The following is a 19442-nucleotide window of genomic DNA, read 5'->3' on the forward strand; positions in this document are numbered from 1 at the left end:
TTCCATGACAATCTGCCTCCTCCCTCTCTGGAGGCTGTAATATATATATATATATATATATATATATATATATATATATATATATGTATACTCCTCCCTCTCTGGAGGCTGTAATATATATATATATATATTCATACAATTTGTGATTACAATGCCCTCCACTGCACAGTACAATGTAGGTTGCAGTTACATAGAAGACATGGAGCTTGAAACACTTCAGAATCCAAGTAACTCTAAATTTGAAGCTACATGTATTGCAATGGGTCAATCTCCATCAGGCTGTGGAACTGTGCAAATGAAACTCCAGGAACACAGAATGGCATTCCATTCCCATCTCTTCATCAGGAAGTCCAGAGGATCAGAGAGGGAACCAGCTGACCAAACTAAGAAACCATAAATTTCCAAAAATTTCCAATTAGCTGTAAAGCACCAGTTCTCCATAGAGCACTGCCTTTTACTTCAAGTCTTTTGGGTGTTAGTAAAAGAGCTCTGACAGCTGGAGGCAAAAATTAACCCCTGACAATTCCCTGAGAAGGGGACACGTGAAAAACTGGCTCTTGGTATTTAAAACTTCCCTCCACTACAAAGTGGCAGATGTGCATTGGGCAAACATCCTGAGATGAACTCTTTACCTATTTCAATTCCTCCTGGCTAAAGTCTATGAAATAATTAATTCCAGCCCCCTTGTCATCGCTTGCATGATCCAGAGAAGTTCATGGGCATTGATGACAAGGCTGTCAACCTCTCCCTAAAGAGCCATTCCTTTGTGTGCATAGGCTCCCCTTCCAGTCTGCTCAATCTCTGGAGGATAGAGGCCTTTGTCTCCAAAATCCCTCCCTCCACAATACAATCAGGGCTTAAGTGACTCCCTGGGCCTGTAGAACCATTCACAATGCCCCACACTTCCTGCCCTGAGAGCCCAGAATTCATGACCGTGCAGATAAAAGAATTATGCACTTGGCCAGAGATTAAGCCTGGTCCTTTGTATAGCAACCTCTGAGGTCTGGGGGAAGATTTGACCTGTCAGGATCTGTGTTCATTTTGCCTTGATGAGAGGCAGAGCAAAGCGGTTCTGGCTGTACAATCCCACACCCTGGGGTGTGATAATCAGCAAATTGCAGACAAGGAATTGGCTATTGCCCGATTCTCATTGTCCAGGGCCCAGGCTGAACTGTTTGGTGGCTGGCAGGCTGTTTTTCTGACTCCAGATGGCAGACCCATCTCTTTCCAGGCAAGCCAAGGAAGAAGAGTGTCCTAAGCTGCTGTGCCAGCTACAAAGGGGTCACAGGAATTCCAAGAGGCCAAATGCACAGAATTAAGTCTATCCAAAATCCCACATAGGGACTGAGGCAGGGAGGAGACACTTGGGTCTGAACTTTGCTTCCTTGGCTTTAGAGCGAAGGATTTAGGGAGAGCCAGGACTCTCAGAATCTTTTAAATCAGAAAGCCCCCAAATTGCCACTTCAAACCTATTCCTTAACATTCAACTGAGCAGCCTGCAAATGTGAGTCACTTAAAAACCAGGCATCTTCAGATTTCCAGGGGCTTTTGTATGCCCAATGTGGGCTGTCTATAGTCTGGAGGGTAAGAGTTCTGTCTTGGCTATAGCTCCTCAGGTCTCTACTCAAGTGTGTCTTCCTCAGAGAGACCTATCTGGATGCACAGATCCACATACCATCCCCTTGTTAGAATATCCACACAGGTTCATTTTCTGTCACGGCATGTATCATATTTTTTAATGATCTATATTTACTTTACTCATTGGTTTGACAAATATTTGTTACATGTTTACTGGCTCAGTTCTAGGCTCTGCAGATGGAACAGTGAATGAAACAGACAAAAATCCCTTGCCTTTATGTAGCTTACATTATGGTTAAGGAGATAAATATATAAAAGTAATATTATGCTACATACTAAATAAAGGCCCAAACCAAGAAATATTTGCAAGAAGTCTTACCCTGGTCAGTGTCTATCCCTATAATGTACAGTCATGAACTGATTATGTTTCGTTTCATTTTCTAGTTCAGATGAATCCGATCTTAACCCATAATAACAAAGTGGTTTTCAGCAAAGGAAAGCATCTACACTTATAGCTATTTCCACTATCTTTTAAATAACAAAAAGTACTCACTTTGCATTATGTTTATACTTCTATAATAATATTTATCTCTCTGACTTGTGATTGTTAATCTCTTGGTCTCCTTCTATTCCTGGTTAATGAGGCACTCGAGGACAGAGACTATGTCTCACTCATATTTGTATTCCTAGAACTCAACCAGGTGGTTAAAAGGTTTTGTTGAAATGAGAATCCTGGACCCAGTCATAAGTACTGAGACCATGGAATGATTTGTGTAAAAGCCCAGGAACCAAGTAAGACTGAGAGGCTGCCTCCAGCCCCTTGGAGCCCAGGTCAGGCCAGAGCAGAACTAGAATCCTCACTTTTTTCTCACGCTGGGAAGGCACTATCTGATTCACAAGCCTTTACCTCAGCCCTTGAGAATTTATTCTAGGATTGATGGGTTCTTGTGGGTCCTATCTTTCAGAGAACTCATTAATTTATGAAGTCACATGGTAGAGATTAAAAGTCAATCTTTTATTGAACATGGATTCTTGGAGTACGGACTATGAAAGTTTACAGAATTGTTTGGTTCATTGAGGCCTAAAGGGAAAACCTTTATTGATGTAAATCTGTCTGAATTATAAGAGGCAATATTCTGGCCTCACAAGATAGAGTCACAGGGAGGAGAATGGTGGAAAATCCTTCTCTGCTGTTTGAGGATTAGGTGGACTCTGAGTTATTTTCTAGTGGATCAATCATTTTCCCTTGTCTGAGACTGTTATTGTTAGAGATATAAGACACTATATCTTATTAAGTAGGGAACCCAGGATGTTACTTGGAGGCTCCTTCATTTTACTGAGCTATATCCCTGACTTATTCTCAGATCACTTTCCTATCATATATGATTATTCCTAAAGAAGAATGCCACAAATATCCCAGATAGCAAGGGTTCTAGCTTATCAAGATTTTGTTGAGCATTTCATGGGATGGCTGTAATCCCATAGGCACACTTATTTTAAGGGAAATGACTTTCACTCTATAATCTTCTTCCCTAAGATGGCCAAAATAGGGTTTCAGCAAAAGCACTCCTGGATAGTTAAAGTTGGTATCAGGGGATTATTGTAGTTTGGTTTGGATAAACACTCCAAGTGCCAAAGAATGTGACACAAGGGGGATAATTAGTTCCCCCTTAAGGAAGAAAAAAGGGGAAACTGTTCACCAATTGTGCACGTTAAATACACACTAATTTGAGGCTGAAATGTCCATTTTATATAGCTCCCACACTTCTCTAAATTTTGTGTCAATAGATGTGGTCATGCCAATGGGCACTCTAAATATTATTGCTTATTATGGAGGATTGTGCATAATGGAAAAGGAGTCACTGCTGGGCGTATATGCCACGGTCAAGGGGCTATGGTGGAAGCATTGGAGTAGTTGGAGAGATGGTAAATTAAGCTTGAAGAAACCACCAGCCAGAGCAAAGCATTTTGTTTACTTCACCTTATCCAGGCAAATCCTCAACTTCTTAATTCCAGCAACATAAACGCAACAGTGGAAAATGGTCCCTCTGAGAAAAAGCAAACCCTGACCAAGTTTTGTATAAATTCTTACTTAGATTTGTCAGGGAAGCCTTACAAAAGTTGGAAGCCTTAAGAAGCCTCTATTGCTCTTGAAAGTACACTCACCAAGAACCCCCAGTGTTGGTTTTGCTGATGGCTCAAGCCACTCTGAGCCTCACAGAGAAAAAGAAAAGCCCCCCCCAGAATGGAGGGTGGGGGCTACTTCCTGAAGAGACCTGTATCTGCAAAGTTCTGCTCTGATGGCTTGCTGTTTGAATTGGACCAAGGAGAGGGTCTATGTTACTTAGGAGAATCTGTGTTAGTGCTCCACACGTTAGTAAGTCTAAAATGTAGAGCAGCACTTCTCAAAGTCCTGAGGGTTTAAACACTTGGGAGCTGAAGGAACTTGAGAGTGGGCTGATGGTTCAATAAAGAGACTAGGTAGCAGAATCAACTTCTTCCTTGCCTGCCCAAGGCCTACCACAAACAATACCACATTCAGAGGCTGTTTTCATTGCTCTTCTCTTTCCCCTAACTTTGCTAAATAAAAATTCTGTGTGTACTCTAAAATATGGTTTTCAGTTCTCTCTCATCACACTGATCTGCCGACCTTATCCTGTTAGCAATCCCTGACTCTTTTTCTCACCCACGTTCATTCTTACGTTCTCACGTCCTCCTAATTATCTGGCAGTCAGCACATTCAGCTTCTCTTCCAACTCTAAGCTGTTAGGACAACACTCAATCATTGCCCCAAACGCCTATGACATAACAACAGATGCCATCACAAAACCTTTAAAATTAGGTTGAATGGCAAAGCCTTAATAGAAAACGAAGTATCTTCAGTATTAGAGATATAGTTGCTATAAGGTCATCAGAAGGCAAGAGGAGTGAGTAGTGGGGCATTTATTCCAATAGGTAGTAAAGAAAGTATCCTAGGGATCCCTGGGTGGCGCAGCGGTTTGGCGCCTGCCTTTGGCCCAGGGCGCGATCCTGGAGACCCGGGATCGAATCCCACATCGGGCTCCCGGTGCATGGAGCCTGCTTCTCCCTCTGCCTCTCTCTCTCCTCTCTCTCTCTCTCTCTCTCTCTGTGACTATCATAAAATAAAAAATAAATAAATAAAAATTAAAAAAAATAAAGATTTAAAGAAAGTATCCTAGCCAGGATGTAGGAGACTTGGTCTCAGCTCTACCATCAACTCCCTGTGCTCTTAAGGGAGTACCTCCTTTTCTTTAGATCTTAGTTTTCTTATTTAAAAAAGGCGGCTTATAAGTGGAATCAATCCTCTTTTGAAAAGGGATACCCAGACCACTGGTGGTTTGAGGTGATACAGAGAGAAACATTTTTTTTATTCTAGTAGTTTCATATATAGTCTATCTTACATTTGGAAGACACTGGTTTTACACCTACAGTTTCATTTTAAGATAAATGTATCCAGCTAAAAGCAAGAACCAACCTAAAGAAAAACATTTAGTAGAATAATAAATACTATACATAGCAAGAGTAAAGGCATTATGCAAATTTTTAAAAAGATTTTATTTGTTTATTCATGAGAGACGCAGAGAAAGGCAGAGACATAGGCAGAGGGAGAAGCAGGCTTCCCTGCAGGGAGCCTGATGTGGGGCTTGATCTCAGGACCTCGGGATCAAGCCCTGAGACAAAGGCAGACCCTCAACCACTGAGACACCCGGTGCCCCACATTATGCAAATTTTGGCTTGGTTTTGGTGAAGGATGGGCTAAATGATTCCTACTAGCTCTAGAATTCTGGGTCAGTTAAACAATAATAATTAACACTTTACAGCATTTATTATGTGCCAGGCATGTCCCAGTGTTCTAAGAATTATATGTATTAAATCATGTGTTTACAAGAACTTTATGAGGTAGGCACTATATTATCTTTATGTTACAGATTAGGAAACAGGTATAGAGGGATGAAGAACTTGTTTAATGTGACACAATTTCAGAGTCTGAGCCAGGATTTGAACTCAGGAGGAATGGGTCCAGAAGCTGCACTCTTTAACCACTTTATCAGTGCTTCTCAAAGTGGTTCCAGAACTAGCAGCATCAATATCACTTGAGAGCTTGTTAGAAACTCAAATTACCAGGTCCCCACCCCCAGCCTGCTGAATCAGAAACTCAGAGGAGAGTCCAATAACATGTGTTTTAATAAACCCTACAGGTGATTCTGACATACACTTACATTCAAGCATGTATGATGCTGTAATGAACCAACGGCAGCAAGTGTGGAATGATGGGAGAGTGATTTGGATGGCAAATTGAGATAGAGTGAAGGTTAATGCAGGATTGGAGAAACTTGGACATGACTGATAGCAGAAGGGCAAGAGGCAGATTATGGAAACTGAGAAGAGGAAGAATCAGAGTATCAAAGAGTCACAAAGGACACTGAGGATGCTTATCTTTCAGAGGACTGGAAAAGACAGAGATTGACCCAGGGAAGATGAAGAAGCTGATCCTTTGGATTTCTTGCCTGTCTGACAAACAACAACAACAACTAATGAATAGCTTTTAGTGGTGATGGAGGGGAACTGATCAAGGAAAAAGGTGACTGATTCAAACAAAGTGCTGTGAGCCACTACACTGACATGGGTGAAGTAATACAGTGCTTAGGTCATTGTAGCAGCTGGAGATGATTTTTCAATAAACTAAGCCCAGTGATTATTAGGGTTTTATGGCAGCCAGGAAAATGTGCCACTCAGGTTTCTTGCCTTGGGAGCATAATTTACAGATGGCCTTACTGCTGGCCCTCTGGCTCCATCACTATATTGGAGCTGAGGATAAGCTTCCAATAGGCAGTACCCAGCCAATGACTGAACATGGAAAGAATAAGGTAGGGCCCATTTCTGTGAGATAGGGACTCCTCTGATGGGTGACTTTGGCTTGAGAACTCCTTAATGGCTAGGCTGAAACTTTCTTAGAATGATGTTGTGATCTGAGATTTTACTTATCCAATACTTTTTCCTTCCCTCTCCTTCACAAGAGTTGGACCAGCGCTGTCATCTGACAGCCCCTACTTCCTTCAGATCCCTTCACTTTTTGCCTCACAGGCACCAAACTCAATAAATCTCTTGTATGGCTAAATGCCATCTTAGATTCTGCTTTATAGAGGTCCTGAATGAGTAAAGGCTTCTTTCTTAGCCATGATTTGGTGGATGAGTGACAATGTGGACTCTGGAAGTATCTTGAGGTTGGATGATTTGAGGTTACGAGTAACATACATGCAAGGAGGTAAAGAGGAGTAGAAGTAAAGATTCTGATAGCCTTAACCCTGGACCTTTGTAACAGGGGACCTGCTTCATTCAGATTCCCTCAGCAATTTAGAGACAAACGGCAGGCATTTACAAGTTAGTATTTGTAAAGCTCATTTTTATACTGGTTTAATTCTTTATTCTTGTATTTCTAGGAAAAGCTTTGACACAAGGCCATAAGCCGAGTAGTTTGGAAGGAATCAATGATCCAGGGGGATCACAGCGTGGGGTGAGTTAAGTTTACCTTTAAATGACAGGAAGGTATCTGATTCCATGTGAAAATGAGAATGATGTTGATAGCACAATTGAGAAAGAAGAATGAGGGACGCCTGGGTGGCTCAGTGGTTGAGCGTCTGCTTTTGGCTCAGGGTGTGATCCTGGAGTCTGCAGATCAAGTTCCACATTAGGCTCCCTGCATGGAGCCTGCTTCTTCCTCTGCCTGTGTCTCTGCCTCTCAATCTCTGTGTGTCTTTCATGAATAAATAAATAAAATCTTTAAAAAAAGAAGAATGATTTTTCAGAAGTTGAAGAAGCTGATGTTGGCAGTCAGACTTTCCTTTTTTAAAAGTGTATATTTCTACTACATACACTCTTTGGGAGGGACTTCTTCTGGGATAAACATCCCTGGGAGAAGTAACAATCTAGAATCCAACACCTTAGAGGACACAATCTGTGAAACAATTGCAATAGACTCATTAGGGATGAACTGTGGTGTCTCCTTGAAAGAGGAGTTGATATATTATGTGGAAAAAGTTCTGAAACATTCACAACTCTACCTTTTCCACTTTTGCCCTGGTGGGGAGAACACTCACACGCTCTTTTCTGTAAAAAAAAAAAAAAAAAGAAAAAGAAAAAGAAAACAAACAAACAAACAAACCTGGGTAGGGACACCTGGGTGGCTCAGCAGTTGAGCATCTGCCTTTGGCTCAGGGTGTGATCCTGGGTCTGGGGATTGAGTCCCACATCAGGCTTCCTGCAAGGAGCCTGCTTCTCTCTCTGCCTATGTCTCTACCTCTCTCTCATGAATAAATAAATAATCTTTAAAAATAAAACCCCAGGTAACTGGATCACTTCAAGATTCCAGAGTATGGCAAGAACCAAATGAGTCTTGTAGATGAAATTACGAGTAGAAGTCATTAGCTGAAGGATGAGTTCTCCTGTGGAAACTGGAGGATGAAGCCTGTCTTACTCATGCCTTGAGAACAGCTGAGCAGCTTCAGGCACACTGAAATTTAGAGGATTATAAGAAACCAATTGTAAAACCAAGAATGGTATCTTTAAGACACAACAAAGAGTTTTTTAAAAAGAAAGGAAGGTAAACTAATACAACTTGCTGTGTAGTAAAGATGTTCAACTGCAAGGGAAACTTTAGGACATAAACGTATTTTATAAACAGAGGCACTGAATGTTTGGTCAGAAACAGATGCTCCTGGCAGTCAAATGATAATGCCAGTAATCAGAATTATATATTTCTCCTGATTGTTCATTTATACATTTATAGTAATTATACTATTGAATAAATAAGTAAATAAATAAATAATCATGATTCCCACTTTGCAAATCATTTAACATTTCCAACCTAAAGGATCATAAAGACAATCTAAAGAACTGAAAACCAAGACTTCCAGGTTCCTGCTGTTGCCTCTTATTGTAGGCTTCGCTCTGTTGAAACTGTGAGGGCTCAACTCTTAGATACTGCCTGACAATGATATCAATGTTGTTTGACTTAATAAACAATTTTTGCATAGGAGCAACCCCTTAGAGGGCACAGGCCATAAGAGGAGCAAATTATTAGGTAAAGAGCAAAACATTAAAAAAGGCAAACATCCAGGAATTTGCTAATGATAGCAGCAAAGATCATATTTGTTAATCAGTACCACACATTCCAGCAGGTCCTGCTAAGCTAGGTTTGGTCATCTCAGTTAATGGGATGCTATTTCTTCCTTCTAGTCAGGTGTCACTGGACACAGATGTCTGGAAAATGTGTAAGGACATCTCATGGGAAACTATACCAAATAACCTGTTTGGATGTAGCCATCCTGCAAACCAATGGATTTACCCTGTTGAATAGCCAGAGCTATCCAGCCTCAATTGTCCAAGCAAGTAACCATCATTTCCGGTAAACTCAATGGCAATTATAATCTGCATCAAACATCCAGGGTACGATTACTACATGGTGAGTTGGAGGTGGTGTGTTGCCAATTGTGAGTCAGGAGGCTGGGATGTGGTCTCTTTTTTGCCACCAACTGATTTTGTGACCTTGCATTACCTCTCTCCTCTCTTCTTTCTGTAAGGGGAGTAGATTGGGTGCTCTTTAGGGTTCCTTACAGTTCTAGAGATAAACGTGCTCTCATTTTTATTCCTTACAAATTGATTATGTCCCCATGGCAAAAATTAGGCAAAAAAAGTTTCATCTTAAATGTTGTCAGATGATTGTCTTAAATGTTTTTTATTTTAAGATTTATTTGTTTGAGAGAGTGGGGGGAGGGGCAGAGGAAGAGGAAAAACAACAATCCTCAAGCAGACTCCCTGCTGAGTGTGGAGCCCATTGTGGGGCCCAATCCCACAACCCTGAGATCATGATGTGAATCAAAATCAAGAGTCAGCTGCTTAACCAACTGAGCCACTCATGTGCCCTGACTTAACTGTTTTGATCCTGGCTGTGTAGAAACTGTGTGGAGAAGGATTCTGAAGCTAGGTCCAAGCTCATCAGGAAAGAAAGACAAGGTCAAAAGAATGGGTGGGAAATGACAGCTTTCATGCCATGGATTTACCATCCCAGACACACAATATCACTTGAGCAACTGGATCAGACTAGTTAGAAGCCTCCATTCTAACCAATTAATGGAACTGGAGTTAGGTATGCTTTCCAATACTCTTAATCATGAGTGTTATATGCTAAGAACTATAATAGAAAGCCTTGACTAATAAATGCTTATTATTATTTAAGCATATGACTACTAGTAGTAATAACTAATAATAATCCTTAATATTATTTGCTATATTGAGACAAATATCATAAATCTGGAAGCAGGAAAGACAAGTACAGGAACAGTGATAGCTGATTTTCAACTCAATGAGTTGTATAATGAAGACCTGCTGCTGTTTTTAATTCAGACAGATTAATAACTCTGCAGCCAATGCTATGGGATATAGATCAATAAACTATTAAATAGCAAAGGAAAATTTTGCAAATTAAGTAAACAAGCTCTTTTTTGTATGAAAAATGTTTAATTAATGTGGAATGATGAAAGTTGATTCTGTGCAATCTGCTGTGTATATCTTAGAATGCCCTAGAGTAATACTGTTTTCCCAGTTTAACATAGTACAACTAAAAGCATATTAACATTTCAGACAGAAAAAAAAACCAGGAAATTAGTTCAATGGCTTGCCACCCTCTTTCACTTCTTAGTGGAACTAATAAGAACTCAGGAGTTGTGCATTTTGGAACCTCAACACACCTAGAATATTTGATTGTATCCCACCCTCCACATCGGAGAAAGAGTATTCCTACCAAACAGTGTTTACCAACCACTTCTTTAATCTTCCCCAGATTAGAAGCCATCACTAGCACAGATAATGGCCTTCTGTAAGGAGCTAGCCAATACTATTGCTAATAATCTAGCATTATGCTGCCCTATATGATAGCTACTAACCACAAGTGGCTGTTACATTTAAATTAATAAAATAAAATTTAAAATCCAGTTCTTTGGCCACATTAGTCACATTTCAAGTGCTCAATAGCTATATGTGGCCAGAGGCCATTTTATTGTACATCACAGATACAGAACATTTCCAACACTATAGAAAGTTCTATTGAATGGTACTGCTCCAGAGGGCCTAGGTATATTACACCTAGGGGTGGTAGGAGTTTCAAAATGGGTTAGAGAAAGCTTCCAGGAACATTCAGAACTGGAAGGAGTTTTTAAAATTCAAATTAATCTCCTTTATTTTATAGATTAGCAAACTGTGAGGCAGAGGTCACACAGATAATGTATAGTAGAGTTGAGACAAGAGTTCAGGCTTTCTGATTCTGAAGCCCCTGCTCATTCCATCACCTGTTAATATACCTAGAGTATTTTCCTGATTATTCTACTAGCTCAGGGTCAGCTCCCATCAATATCGCCAGCTCTACTCCAGTAGCCAGATGTTCCCATCATTTCTTTCTGCCCCATCCACTTATATTTTAGAGAGAAAACATCAGGAGAACACTAAATGGGGTTGGAGGTTGGGAGGAGTATGCAATTATGCAAGTAAATACCTAGCTCCAGAATTAAGAGTAAACATTCCAACTGATCTATAAATATTTAACCAAAGTCATATATCTGGGCCCCCAAAATGGGAGTTTGCTCTTGGCATTTACAATTAAAATGGATTAATTCCCTGACACAATGTTAATACTAACCTTTCTTGAGTATAAACATGTCCTAGGATACTCTGCACTGAGTGTAAATGTATAGGAACAGATTATTCACTTGATACCAGCTCTTGGCAAAAACACAATGGTCTATTCTCAGAGCACATGCATGGGGACATTGCATCAGTGAGGGGTTTGTTGGGTCCTGTTTTACATGGGTTGAGGGAAAGGAAGTGGTCTTGTTTACAAGGACAATTAGGCTGTCATCCAGAACTTTGGCTGTTGGTACTCAACCGGTTGGGTCCAAGACTGGATCCCAAACCTCCCATGGCAGGTCTAGGATGGTACATTTTCACTGGCTGCCCTTCCCTCGACTACCCTCAACTGGTTCTGGGGCTATAGAGATGGGTAGGCCCCAGGCCAATACTTCTTAAAGGACTCCCATTGCTTTTCAAAGCAGGTTACCATTGCAAAGAAGTCCTGAAATGGGAAGTAAGTGCAAGGAACAACTAATCTGCATTAACAGGAGGAGTTAGTTCTCTAAGCCTCAGGCCCTCTTTACGATGACCTTTATAACTCTCTCCTTTGGTGCCATTTCTCCATCAAGACAGTCACGGTTCTCCCCTCCTGAGAATTTTGGAGGTATTAAGGATTTAATGTGTTGGTTTTGTTAATATTTAAAAACAAGGATCCAAAGAGGGAATGTTTAAATCAAATACATTACTCACTAATGATGGAAATTCAAGCATAAGCGAGGAAATGTGATTTTTAACATGCATTTTGAAGAAGAAGGGGAATCAGGCTCTACCCTGCAAATCTCACCATCTCTGGTGTGACCATCACTGCAAAGCTGACTGCCTGTGGTTGTCCGGCTGTCTTACACAACTCATGTGAGGCAGGTAAACATAAAGGCAAAGCTTCTAAAGGGGAAGAATCACATCTCTTTCATTTGCTTCTAAAGGCACCAGCAGGGTGATAGGGTTCAGAACATGCTACCCCCAAATATGGCACCTTGGCATACTATTTTAAGCTGAAGGAATCCAAGAAAACAGCAGAGGCAGGAAGATAACTCTGACCTTCCCCACACCCTTCTCCCCTGAAACAGGTCATAAAATGCTCATGTGAGAGGTGCCCTCCCCATACCTGAGGAAAGGAGCATCCTTATATCCAAAGACAAAGGGGCACTGGGAAGAATGAATAAACAGGCCTTGCTAAGTTCCCACCAGTTTACTACACCCACCTCATACTCATCGTATTTCTGCATAACTGCCCACTCTTCATCAAACCTAGCATAAAAATACACAAGTCTAACCATTTCTTTGTGTCATTTCCTTATGAAGGCTCCCCTGCCATGTAAAACTTACATTAAATACATTTGTGTGAAAAAAATACATTTGTGTGCTTTTCCCCTGTTAGTCTGTTTCTGTCAGTTTAATTTTCAGACCCCAACAGGGACCTTAAGAAGGTTGAGGAAAAATTTTTCCTCCCCTACAAGAGCCAGTCAGAGATTAGTAGTTAAGCTGCCTATTTGCATGCCTCTAGATTTAATATTTAAATACAACTTTGTCTTTACAAGTACTGTCTCTTAAAAGCATCAGTTGCTCTCTATTTTATATGACTATCTAAAAAAATTTAAATCAACCATCATCAAAAACTTGTTTACAGAGGTAGAATATATTAGAATCTACATTTTATAAACACTGATACATTCAGTAGCTATTGGTTTAAAAAAATGAGTGGCTGCATTTCAATGTTTATTAAGTCCAGGAAGACCCATAAGACCACCACAACCATCATAAATGATAGATTCTAGTGGGTAAACAAGGTTTAGGAAACAGAAGTGGTTCTATCACCTAACATCATGCCAAAGCACTAGACTAAATCCATAAAAAAAGAGAAATGAAATCCACTTGATTAGGTTCTCAAATAAGATGCCTGCATCCCACTTCTTAGAGCAGTGACTTTCTGTTGTAGCTTCACAGTAGAATCATCCAAGTCCCACCCTAGAGAGTCTAATATAATTGATCTGGAGTTGGACCCACATACTGGTGTTTTTAAAAAGTTTGCCAGGAGATTCTGGTGTGCACTTAAGGTTGATAAACACTGTTCTAGAGCAAAAGGATTTCTGTTCAAAGTTCTTATTCATCTGAGGCATTAAGAATAGCTTATAGCAATGTTTCTCAAACCTGACTACACATCAGCATCCTCCCTGAACTTCTAAAAAATAAACTCTTGGGACCCATCCTCATATTTCCAAATTAGAAATTTTAAGAGTTGGCCCCATGAAACCATAATTTTATAAGCTCCCCAGAAAGTTCTCATGCAGCTGACCTGGCAGTTCCTTGTTGAAATAAATACATTTGAGAACCACTCAGCTCTCAACTCTGGATGCTTGGATACCTGAATCTCACTTCCATAGAATCTAATTTAATTGGTCTGGTGTGGACACCGAGTACCAGTATTTTTTTTAAAGCTCCCGGTAATTTGTGTGCAATCAGGTTAAGAAACCTTGGAGTCAGAGGGCAAAAAAAAATAGCCCATTTGCTGGCCCTCTGTATTTTCATGTCCATGGCAGGCAGACATCACTAATCAATTCTGGCCCTCTTTCCTGCCCACATGTGGCTTCATAATTCTCACTACATTGTTCATAAGGTGGGGATAGAACCACTGTTTGCCATCTTTATTTTAGGTTTTGCCTCGCAGAAATCTAATCACCTTTGAAGATCCCTTCCTGGCTTTTGTTTCTAGATATAGTATGTAAGTGTCCATGTTGTTGTTTTGAAGCAGGAGAAGGCAGAAGCCACAGGTGGCTGCAATAGAGAGATCCATCATCTGGCTACCTCTACTACCCAGTGAAGCTCTTTCAACTCCATATTCTGCTGCAAGTAGAGAACCTTATGCAGAGTAACTTTTCTATTCCTACTGGGTTAATGAAGAGTCTCTGTATGAATATCTAATACCAAGTCCAAGTGTACAGGAAAGGCCAAGTTTAAAGGGAATTAACTCAATTATGTTCCTCAAATCTCTGTTTAGAGTTCTTGTTTGTACATCCCAATCTATCTTCCATGAACATTCCACCAATTTATGGGTAGTTGTCTTATCACTGGACTCAGACCCAGCATGCTGATCCTTTTTCCTAGATTACTGTATGTGGGAGAACACTTGAGCTTCAGAAAGAAACTCTTCTTTTGCTGTGCTGCTTCCTGCTTTGCAGAAGAAGGGCCAAGTGGGCCAGGAGTTTCTGCAGTTTCTTCTGTAGCTGATAATTAATATGGTATGTGAGGAGGGCAGAAAGAACATATTTATTTCTTCTAAAGAAGGGCCTCTTTCCCTGGGGCCAGTTGTTTCAACAAATGCAAACAAAGAACTTCAGGAAGACAGGGCTTTTTCCCTTGGTAATCTGCAATAAAGCACCTTTAAAAGCAACAGATCATGATTCTGATTAGGACTGGAGAAGTAGAATTAAGTACATGTTTAGCACGCCAAGGATCCAGAAGTCTGACAATGAAGAAAGCTCTGTGGGAGGTAGGCAGCCTGGATTTAAGGGAAAGAGGAAGCATTTTGGAGTCAGAATATGCAGAATGTCTCTACCACTTATTAGCTGTGTGACTCTGGGCAAATTACTTAACCTCTCTTGGCCTCAGTTATCTTACCTACAAAATGGAGGATTATAATAATACCTTCTCTTAGACTAGTGGAAAAGATTAAATTAGACAGTAATGGCTTTCTATAAAGCCTCTTGGAATAGATCAGTGCCCGGCAAACACTAACACTCAATGAAGGGTAGCTAATATTATTATTTGATCAGGTCACTACACCGCTTGGATACCCAATTCAAAATCCATATTAGCCTTTCTCAAGGGATTATTCCTAGATGATCAGCATCAGAATGATCTGGGAGGGCTTGTTAAAATGTAGATTCCTCAGCAACATTCTTGATCTAAAGAATCAGAATTGAGCTTGGGTTTAGGAATAAGCCATTTTAGCAAATACTCTGGTGATTCTGCTTCATGTTTCAGTTTAAGAACCACTGATCTAGGAGGAACTAGAGGGTATTATGCTAAGGAAAATAAGTCAGTCAGAAAAAGACAAATATAAGTTCACTCATACGTGGAATTTAAAGAACAAAACAGATGAAAATAGGGAAAGGGAAGGAAAAATAAGAGGAAAACAGAGAGGGAGGCAAACCATAAGAGACTCTTAACTATAGAAAACAAACTGAGCGTTGCTGGAGGGGTGGAGGTGGGGATGGGGTAATTGGATGATGGGCATTAAGGAGGGCACCTGATTTAGTGAGGACTGGGCATTATATGCAACTGAAGAATCACTAAATTCTGCCCCTGAAACTAATAATATGCTATACGTTAACTAAATTGAATTAAAAATAAAAATAAAACAGAAGAGGAAGCAATTTGCCACAAGTAGAGAACCTTATTCAGAGTAATTTTTTTAAATTAAGAAATAAAAAATAAAGAACAACTGATCTATATAATAGGGCTTATTATATCTAGCTTGTTTGTCCCACAAAAATACAATTAATTCATATGGAGAAAACTGTACAGGTACTTGAGGCAAACATCATTACACATTTTCTAGGTGGTATCAAGTAATATTACTTAAATGGAAGGAAAGGAAATGGAGAGAACTTCAGGATTCCACATTCAGAGGGAATCCTGAAAACACAGGAAACTTTCCCTACCTTCATTGGTTTTCCCTTTATGTGTAAATGGCATAAAAATGAACAAAGGTATGTTTTGACCAAATTCTACAAAGATGCCAAAATCATTTTTAACTAGCATTTTTTTGATACACTATAAGCCACAGCAGTAGTCAATAAGATAGACAAATTCTTGCCTTTGCTAAGCTTACATTCTACTTGGAAGAGACAGATAGTAAACAATTTTAAAAGTCGAGACTAAAGAACCATTCGTTCTTTCACCCACGCACTCTCTTTTTCAACAAACATGATGCTTATATCTAGAGGAAGACCAAAAAAAAATTCAAGTAATTATAATTCAATAAATGCTACAAAGAAATGCATGGGACTACAAAGAAATGTATGGTGCTAAGGGCTTACATGTCTAAGGGAGAATAGTAGCAAGGTAGGTCCAATACAGGGGTGATTTTTGTAGAAAATGATATTGGTGCCTGGGTGGCTAGATCGATTGAGCATTTGCCTTTGGCCCAGGTCATAATCTCAGGGTCCTGGGATAAAGTCCTACACTGGGCTCTTTGCTTAGTGGGGAGTTGCTTCTCCCTCTACACCCCCAATTGTGCACTCTCTCTCTCTCTCTCTCAAATAAATAAATTGAATCTTAAAGAAAAAAGAAAATGATATGTGAGTTCTCAACTAGAGGATGAGTAAACCAGGTGAAGAGGGTGGGGGGTAGGAGTGAAAGAAGAAACAGCTGATGATAAGCATTTCAGAAAGATGCAGCATGTTGAAGGCCTAGAAACTGAAGAGAACATGGTGCATTTGAGGATTCTGGAATGGCTGCTGAGGATAGTGCTATAGAATAACTTGTCTATGTCCCCACTAAATTCATATGTTGAAACCTACTCCCCCAATGTGCTGGTATTTGAAGGTAGAGCCTTTGGGAGGTGATTAGCTCAGGAGGGTGGAGCCTTCATGAATGGGATTAGTGCCCTTATAAAAGAAACCCAAGAGAACGACCTCGCCCCTTCCACCATGTGAGGACACAGCAAGAAGATGGCCACCTATGAGCCAGGGAGTGGGCTCTCATCAGACACCACGCCTGTCAGCACCTCAATCTTGGAATTCCCAGCTCCAAGAACTGTGAGTGATATATTTCTGTTTTTTAAAGATTTTATTTATTTATTCATGAGAGGCACACAGGGAGAGGCAGAGGCATAGGCAGGAGGAGAAACAGGCTTCCCATGGGGAGCCTGATGTGGGACTCAATCCCAGAACCCCAGAATCACGACCTGAGCTAAAGGCAGACACTCAACCACTGAGCCACCCAGGTGCTCATGAGTGATAGCTTTATTTTATTATTTTTTTGAGTGATAGTTTTCTATTGCTTATAAGTGTTCCAGTTTATGGTATTTTGGTTATAGCAGCCCAAATGAACTACAACAGATGGAAGGGTGGGGAGAATGACACTCCAATGTGGAAAGGAAGACAGAACCACCAGGTCATAATGGCCCACACTGCTATGATGAAGAGTTGAGACTTTATTCAGTGTGCAGTGGGAAACCATGAAAGGGGCTTCTAATCAGGGAATAAAACGCAGATGACACAAGTAATAGAGAACAAAATGACATAAATAATAAAGGGTACAAAAGCATGACTCAGAAATACCTATAGGTACTATAGAGGCAAAGGTGAGTCAGTATGTTTAGAGAGGGCATTGCTGAAAGCAGACATGACCTGGACCTGATAAATGAGAGAGACTTGCGTTTGATGAGGTGGCTCTTTTGGATAAAGGAAAACACCTGAGTGGAGTGAAAATCTTGATGTAAACACATCCATGTGTGAAGATGAAGCATGAGAGAACCACCATTCTTTTTTCTTGATGGAAATATCTGTTTATAAAGACTTCTAACTCTGGGAAATGAACTAGGGGTGGTGGAAGGGGAGGAGGGCGGGGGGGTGGGGGTGAAGGGCACGGAGGGGGACACTTGACGGGATGAGCACTGGGTGTTATTCTGTACGTTGGTAAATTGAACACCAATAAAAATTAATTTATTAAAAAAAGAAATATCTGTTTAGTTGTTGGTAGTTTGATGTTGGAAGACTATAATGATTGAATTTTAAAAAATCACTTTGTTAGATGGGTGAATGGATGAAAATGGAGATGCTAGAGTCACAAATCAAAGGCAATCTTAGGAAAATGGTTAGAGGAAAAATAGTTTCTAATGGCTTAAAAATTCTGTTTTACAAATGAGCAAAAAACCTAGGTGTATCTCAGTTCTGGAATGGGAAGATGTTGAGAATCCCTTTCCCACAAAGTATAGGCTTTGAAATGGGAGATCATAAAAATAGCTTGAGAGCTCCATGAAGAAAGAATCTATGCTTTTTGCCAATGTGGCCTTAGCACTTAGCATACTGCCTAGCAAATAGTAGAAAGTGAGTAAATATGGTACTTTTAAGGCCAGACCCAGATATTAAATGTGTGAATCTTGTGTCTAGGGTTCCTGAGTAGGTTTCCTAGAAGCACAGTTGTGGGGGTGGGGGGTGGTTAAGCGGTAGGCTTTGTTGTTTGCTATCAAGTTGGCTCAACCTCTACATTAGTTTACTATTTTTGCTGTAACAAATTAACACTGATCTAGTAGCTTAACAACACAAATTTATCATCTTACTCTTCTGCAGGTCTAAAGTCTGAAATTGGTCTTACTGGGCTAAAATTATTGGCAGAATGGCATTCCTTTCTGAAGGCTCCAGGAGATAATCCATTTCGTTGCCTTTCTACTTTCAAAAGACTGCCCACATTCCTTGGTTGATAGCTCCTTCCTCTATCTTCAAAACCAGCAACATTGGCCAAGTCTTTCCCACCTAAATTCACTTTGACACTCTATTGCCTTCCTCTTCCTCTTGTAAGGATCTGTGTGACTAAACAGAGGCACCCTGAAAAATCCAGAAGAATCTTTCCATCTCAAGGTCAATTGATTAGCAACTTTACTCATATCTGCAACCTTAACTCCTCCCTGGCATATAATGTAGCATGTTCACATGTTCCAGAAATTAGAATGTGGATATCTTTGGGATGAGGAGGCATTACTCTGCCTATTGAAAGCTTCTATCCATAAAACTCATAAATACACACTATTGGACAATGCTCCCTTTTTGTAAGCCCACAGCATACACAGCACTTTGTATATGAGCTTTGGTCAGTATATATTTCAGTAGGAAGGAAAAGTGTCAACTTAGTCCACCAAGTCAGCCAAGTAGAGGTCAATGAAAGGAGCTTTTACTATATTTGGTTTTACTAAAAAAGGAACAATCACTAGATACCACGGAATCTCACAATATACAGAGTAGATGCCATGGGATCTCACAATGTACAACATCTACATTGTACAGTAGAAGTCTCTTGTAAGTAATTGGTTAAAGTAAAGAATCATATAAAAGAATACATACAATCCTTAACAATTTTATCTCAACTTAAAACATACATTTGTTGGGCAGCCCGGGTGGCTTAGCAGTTTAGCACTGCCTTCAGCCCAGGGCCTGATCTTG

At 40.2% G+C, this 19442-nt stretch overlaps 1 protein-coding gene across 1 annotated transcript in view; it reads right to left on the bottom strand.

The window, feature by feature from the left end:
- The window catches only part of COL4A6 (collagen type IV alpha 6 chain), a 282056-nt gene that overhangs the window by 95526 nt on the left and 167088 nt on the right, over positions 1 to 19442 (bottom strand).

This window comes from Nyctereutes procyonoides, unplaced genomic scaffold, assembly GCF_905146905.1.
Source record: "Nyctereutes procyonoides isolate TBG_1078 unplaced genomic scaffold, NYPRO_anot_genome, whole genome shotgun sequence".
Lineage (NCBI taxonomy): Eukaryota > Metazoa > Chordata > Mammalia > Carnivora > Canidae > Nyctereutes > Nyctereutes procyonoides.